General features: G+C 42.4%; 1 long non-coding RNA gene across 1 annotated transcript in view; it reads left to right on the top strand.

Moving 5' to 3' along the window:
• The first annotated feature begins 3,071 nt into the window (after positions 1-3,071).
• Positions 3,072-6,236, top strand: part of LOC128094855 (uncharacterized) — a 26,870-nt gene continuing 23,705 nt past the window's right edge. The window contains exon 1 of the long non-coding RNA XR_008213098.1: positions 3,072-3,170. This is a non-coding gene — a long non-coding RNA (uncharacterized LOC128094855). The remainder of the gene's footprint in view (positions 3,171-6,236) is intronic.

The raw sequence follows: 6,236 nt of genomic DNA, 5'->3' as shown, positions 1-6,236 counted from the left end.
ATGGTTTTTTTGAATGCTTGATCTCTAACTAACAGTATTTTCAGGATGTTCTCAGACTTGACAGAAAGAAGTAGGTTATTTGAGGGAACCTCTTCCCCACACACTCCTCTCTCGCCTTCCCACCTGCCATATGCTCCCACAGCAAACCTAGAGGCCCAGCTGCCCTGAGTTCCTCTCTTGAAACTGACCTCAAGTAAATCCTTCCTCATACTTGCTTCTGAGCAGATATTTATTTAATCACATGATGAAGCAGCTAATGCAGAAAATCAGTATCAGGAGTAGAGTTGTTATGTGATAAAACTCCCCAATGAGTTCCCAGTTTGAAATTCTTTAGTAATTTGGGCCCCAGCTTTGACATAGGAAGGATAACATATCACTAGCAAAAAGGAAATTCATGAGAGAAAGAGAGAGGGAGAGAGAGAGAGAGACTGGCTCTGAATATTAACCCAATCTAAATAACTTGTTACCACCTTTAAATATTTTACAACTCCCAAAAAATCTCCACCAACTAAAGAACAACTGATTAAATGAGTAAGCTGGTAAGGAACATTCCACAACCATTCATGTCCCTTTGGCACTAATATCCTTTTGGCTTGCTTGCTGGCATTCCACAGCAGTCTCCCTGAACCTGTGTCTGTACCGCCCATCACCACGTGTCTTATGATCTATTTTCTTCAGTTTGCTTTTTCTAAACTTCCTAACCAGCATCCTAACCCCTCCACCTTCTCTGTCCAACCACATCTAGTCATGCATTCCTTCCATGTCTTCTTATGTCTCCTTTCCCCACAACCTGCCTTTCTAAACTTGGGACTCTTATACAGACAATTCACTTTTATCTCACACCCTACTTGTCTACAACTCTGAAGCTCAAATAGGAAAGGAGGCCCTTATACTGGACAACGCCAGGAACCAGGCTCAGTTCAGGGTCAATGAAGTCACTGGGACACTCAACACTAGACAATTTTTAGCTGAGACATGGCTCAGTAAGAGCCTAAAATCCCTCGGTGATGAGATGAGAACAGAGAGGCTCAGCAGGAAAGCATCTTCTAGAATGCACCCAGGAGAGGCTGGAGGTGTGGGCTCTTTTGAAGAGAACATGCTTAACACACACTCAGCCCCGGTTTCCATCCCCATTATGAGGACATAGTGTTGCGGGGGTGGGGGGAGCAATTAAAGGCTAAGGAATTGTTTCTAGAATGCCCCTTACTCCAAAAGATTAAAAATCTGAACACAAATTTTCCATGTTTACATTCCATAAAGTCCATAAAACTGAATTAAATTTGGCTGGAGGCACCTTCTGTATGTAACAAACTAACCAAACACAATAGGCAACTGAACTAATAGACAGCTTGAGATTATATCTTCCAATGAAGAACAAGTCTCAGTCTCTCATAGCAGTTGACCCACCCCAGGCTGCCAACTACTCTAGCATGGCCAAGTAAGGCAAAAGTAGAGCTGGCACTAATCAAGCTGTGTGTCCATGCCCAGCTCCCCATTGTCTATAGTCACCGAGTGCTGGCACTGATGGCTGCTGTAACCCTGAACTTTCTCTGGTTCAGGATATCATCCATCATGGATGGTTTCTTTGCTCAAATAAATGCTAGTAATTTTGATTTCTCTTACATTTACCAAGCCAGAGTATTTATTACACACAGAGACAAGCAGGTCAAGACAAGGCCCCTTCCGCCCAGTGCTCACAGCTAACGTCAATACCTCCCCAGCCATCAAGACCCTACCCAGTTCACAGCAGTGTTCATAAATGATGAGAGTTGTTCTTGCTGCTGTTTCCTAAGAAAATAAATTTGCTCAGGTTTAGAGGCTGTTAAATAATTTCCCAAATTTCTGATGGCCAGAATATTCCTTTAGTTCAAGAGTCTGCTTATGGCACTGAAGCCAGGGTGAATGGGATGGTTCATGCAAAGCAGCTGGATTAATAAATGAAACTTTTGATAGAAGGATAGATGAGTTTATGCATAATCAATGACAAATAATTTATTCAATTCTACTGAAAAAGAGAAACTAAGTTGATGAATTAAAATAAATGAATGAAATGGCCAGTTGGGTTATCACTAAAAATTAGACAGTGGATTGATATATGGTTGATTAGGTGGGTACTAGGGGTGTGTGTGTGTGTGTGTGTGTGTGTGTGTGTGTGTGTGTGTGTGTGTGTGAATAAGTGTTCATAGGTGGGTAGATAGAAGGATGGTTGAGTAAATAGGTGTTTAGATATCTAGATATCTCATTCTTAAATGAATGAGAAAATGAATGAAGGGATAGGTGGATGACAGATGAGTTGGTGGGTGGACAGATGGGTGGGTAAATGAACAGAATGAGTAGATGGATAAAGAGGTGTATGGATAGAAAGATGAATGAATAGATGGATATAAAGATAGAAAAATGGAAGGAAGGAAAGAAGGTTGGATGGATGGAAGGGAAGATAAATGGGTAGATGGATGGATGGGTGGATGGATGGATGGATGGATGGATGGATGGATGGATGCATAGATGGGTGGATGGAAAGATGGATCAACCTTAAAATGATAGGAGAAATCTAGGGAAAATGGGCCAGCTGAGTGTTCATTCACATACTACTCACAGCATTGCCCTAGTTTAGAAGTGGACCGAAGCAGGGAGAGGTGATAGGGATCCACACACAAAGCAATAATTCTCAGCTTCCAATTACAACCCAAAAGGGGGAGTGACTAAAGGGGAGTTCTCTGGTAGGTTCAACTAAAGGCTAAGATCAATTAGGGAATTCTAAAAGGTAATTTCTGTGCTCAAACTATAATCTAGAAGTGTCTAGGTAGACTGTTAGGGGTCTATAAACATCAATAAGTCACTAGAAAAGCAAAACTGTCTTTGGTGCCACTGTTGTCCCTGCTCATGCCAGTTGCTGCTGCTTTCTGGAAGGGCGGGGGACTTATGCTCGGTTGCTAGGCAACCTACTTCTTAGCATGTAGCATTTGGTTGCTAAGGTGGATTAAAACTTAATTTGCACAAGAAGCAAAGCTTGGCACCTGTTGCCTGCCTGGTCTAGTCAGAAATCTCCTTAGGTCAGTGGGAAGTAACTGCCTGAACTCAGTAACTAACCAGTGGCTAAAACATCATCCCAGGAAAGTGAGCAATAAATCTCTTAAGTTGGAAACTTGTGTAAATAACCCGAGATGAAGGTAAGGAGTTGAGTATCTAATTGCTAGTGGTTATTTTCTCTATCTGTGGGTGAGATGAGCTAACGTTTATCTATCTGCATTTGTCCTAGAATAAAAAGGTATCTTAGCTGAAGTACTTTTGTCTGGAGAATGGCGCTGGCCAGATTTATGTTAATGAAAAATAAATGCAGCTGGGGACAGTTATCCATTAGCCCAAATGTATAAGGGAAGTTGTGCCCATAAGACTGAAATGCAATCATGAGATTACATGTACACATAACATGCAGATGCACGGTAAATGGGGAGAATCATAGCTGTTATTGCACAAGAAGTTTACAACAAGAAAAAGCCAATTCATTCAAAAGGCAGTAATTCCATCACACCTCTCATGATGGTTTCCTCTAACAGAACCCTTAGTTCTGATAGGTTGACCTTCTGAACTCTAGTTGTCACCTGCTGTATATACTCCCATGAATTTTGCTACCAGCAGCTCTCAATAACCATGAAACAGATACATAGGGGAAAAAGGCATAGAGAGAAATGCGTCTCGATTTCTGGGGGTGAGTATACACATGTCAGCTCAGTTTTGTCAGTTTATTTAGGCATGGACCTGTGTGTGTGCACTGTATGCTTTTTATATGTGAAAGGTCATTCTAATATGAATGTGCAGATGTGTGTTTCTGTGTTTGCGTCTAGACATGCTTGCTAGTCTACTCGTGCACATCTGGGGTGTGTTTGCATATATAATCTTAAATTGTGGAGGCCTTTCTCTATGTTCTTAGCTTCATATATGAATGTGGTTACATTTAAGTGACAAGAACAGTGTCACATGGACTGTGCACATCTCTGTGTGTCTATGCATTCCCCAACCTGAGTCTTTGAGGGGCTGCAGATGTAATTTCTCCAGAGTCCCTATTGCACTCTCTGGCCCATGACAGCCTCAGATGGGAGAAAAAGGAGAAGAAAGGAGAGGCAAGAGATTCAGGAGTGGGAAGGCTCAGGAGCTAGGAAGAGAGAGAGGCTGAAACCTGGCAGAGGAGCAGTTGGGGCCTCTGGGTGTCTGGGCTGGCTAGATTTTATATCAACTTGATACAAGTTAGGGTCATTTGAGAGGAAGGAACTTCAGTTGAGAAAATGCATCCCTAAAATCACAGTGCAGGCAAACTTGAAAGGCATTTTCTTTATTAGTGATTGATGAGGAGGGCCCAGCCCACTATAGGTGATGCCATCCCTAGGCTGGTGGTCCTGGGTTCTATAAGAAAGCAGGCTGAGCAAGCCATGGGGAACAAGCCAATAAGCACCCCTCCCTGGCCTCTGCATCAGCTCCTGCCTCCAGGTTCCTGCCTTGTGTTCCCACCCTGACTTCCCTGGATGATGAACTGTAAAATGGGAATTCAAGCAAAATAAACCCTTTCCTCCCCAAGCTGCTTTTGGTCACAGTGTTTTGTCACAGAAATAGAAACCCTAACTAAATAGTCTCTGATTGCTGTGACTAATGACAAATGGTTCCTTTTGTCCTCCTGGCTGTCTTCATAGGTCATGAAGCTCTCCAACCCTCTCTCTTCCTATCTTTCTCTCGCAGTGTCTCTACCCCTTGCCCCCATCCCACAGACTCTGCTGCAAGATGAGGAGACCATCTTAGTCTGTATTCTGCAGTAGTAGAATATTGGAAACCCAACAATTATATGAACAGAATTCATTTAATTTTGTGGTTCTGGAAGCACTTATTTCCAAGAACACAGCACTGGTATCTGGTGAGGCTCTTACTGTTGCTCTAAAACATGACACAGGGGTCAGTAAATGTGACTAAGACTGAAGGAGAAACCTAAAAAGGAAACTGGACATTCTTAGCTAGCCCACCACACTGATTACTTGGATCCATTCACAAAGTGTTATGTTTTAAATGTGAAATCTTTGTCACAAGTTCACACATCAACACTTTGTACCTAACTGATAACACTATTTGGGGAGGTGGCAGGACACCCTAAGAGGTAAAGCTTGCAAGAAAGAAGTAGGTTGTTGGAGGTAAGCTGATGGGTCACGACTACACTGCATGCTTCTCTCTCTCTCTCTCTCTCTCTCTCTCTCTCTCTCTCTCTCTCTCTCTCTGTGTGTGTGTGTGTGTGTGTGTGTGTGTGTGTCCTCTTCCTCTTCTTCATCCTCCTCTTTCTTCTTCCATCTGCCATATACAAGAACAACCACAAGCTCCCTCATTTAGACCAAAGCCCCATGTGCCACACCTAACCTGCCATGGTACTGAGGGAAAATGAATCCTTCCTCTCAGTTGCTTTGTAGCAGGAATTTGGCCACAGTGACAAGAAAAGCAACGAATGCAGAAAAATGGTTCCAGAACTCGGTTGTTAGAATAAACATGACCATGTTACTCAAAGGCTGGAGTCATTGTCAGAGCTGGGGCTCTGGGCTTGAAAGGGGAGCTCGTGGCTGGTCACATAACAGTGGCGGATGAGAAACAAGAGAGAGAGAGAGAAGCTGGAATCAGGCCCAGGTTACAAGCCATCATATAATCTATCTACAGTCCATTGTAAGTGACCTTCTTCCACCAGACAGGTCTCACCTCTTAAAGATCCCATAATTCCCTGAAACAGAATCACCTCCTGTGGAACAAAATAATTCAAGCGTATGTTTTGGGCAATATTCACAATCAACCTATAACATCAAGGCAAAAGATTTATGACCTTATCACATCTTGAAGATCTCACTTCTTAACATTTTTATAATGACGTTTAAATTTAACATGGGTTTTAGAGATGACATTCAAACTATAGCCTTCTACCCTGCTCCCCCCAACACACACATACACACACACACACACTCACTCACAACCACACATACACACTCACACACACAACCCTCATGCCTTTTCACACACAAAATAACATTCATTCCATACCAATAAGTTTTGTTTTGCTGACAATCTTTCACACAACCATTCACTTTGTGGACGTTATTATTCATCATTCACATGGGAAAATATAAACTGGTATAAACTTGCATAGTTCATGTATAGGATCACGGAAGGTTGCACATATGTCTACACCTCAAATGAGAATTTTATCTTCTCCCTGT

This window comes from Peromyscus californicus, unplaced genomic scaffold (genome assembly GCF_007827085.1).
Source record: "Peromyscus californicus insignis strain IS unplaced genomic scaffold, ASM782708v3 Scaffold_4__1_contigs__length_199733344, whole genome shotgun sequence".
NCBI lineage: Eukaryota > Metazoa > Chordata > Mammalia > Rodentia > Cricetidae > Peromyscus > Peromyscus californicus.
Note: the sequence above shows the minus strand (reverse complement) of the source record. Positions and strands in the feature narration are given on the sequence as shown.